The sequence below is a fragment of the Morone saxatilis genome, unplaced genomic scaffold (assembly GCF_004916995.1).
Source record: "Morone saxatilis isolate NCDOM2014 unplaced genomic scaffold, NCSU_SB_2.0 Contig17, whole genome shotgun sequence".
Taxonomy (NCBI): domain Eukaryota; kingdom Metazoa; phylum Chordata; class Actinopteri; family Moronidae; genus Morone; species Morone saxatilis.
The window spans coordinates 11,465,571-11,466,213 of record NW_023339729.1 but is presented as its reverse complement, the minus strand read 5'-3'; positions in this window follow the sequence as shown (position 1 = coordinate 11,466,213).

The window sequence follows — 643 nt, the reverse complement described above, 5'->3', positions numbered from 1 at the left end:
ACATCATCACACTTCATCATCTGTTATTGTATTATTATTATTATTAATTATTATTATTATTATTATTATTATTATTATTATTATTACTGTATATTATTATATTGTTATTGTCTAGCTGCAGACATACTGTCTGTTTAAATACATCTGGGTGTATAAGGCCATTGTGGGAAATGCTGCAAATCAATAAGTAGATTAACTTTACAATAATAACTATGCTCAAGTTTAAGGTACAGGTATGTAATTCACAATAAAGCACCAAAATAAACACTCCCTTGAGGTTATATTTATATTATTATTGAATTAACTATACCTCCACATATATTGATATGAAGATATAAAGTTACACACACTGTGGTATTTATCAGTCTTACCCACAAGTAGGTGGGTTGGACAGTCAAATTAAAAAGGTACACAGTATTATATTATATTATAATCCGTTGTTTTAACACGGGTTTAAATCCAGTTTGAACTGTTTTATTTGTATGGGTGAATAAATGCTACTAACATGCAGGTTAACAGCTCACTGTCTGTGTGAGGGTATGATGAACATGAACAGTGACAGCACACTCACCGCTGATAACTCCATCTTTGACCTGGATCCGGAACCGGGTGAGTCCAGTTTCTCTGCTGGTGTTTTCTCTCC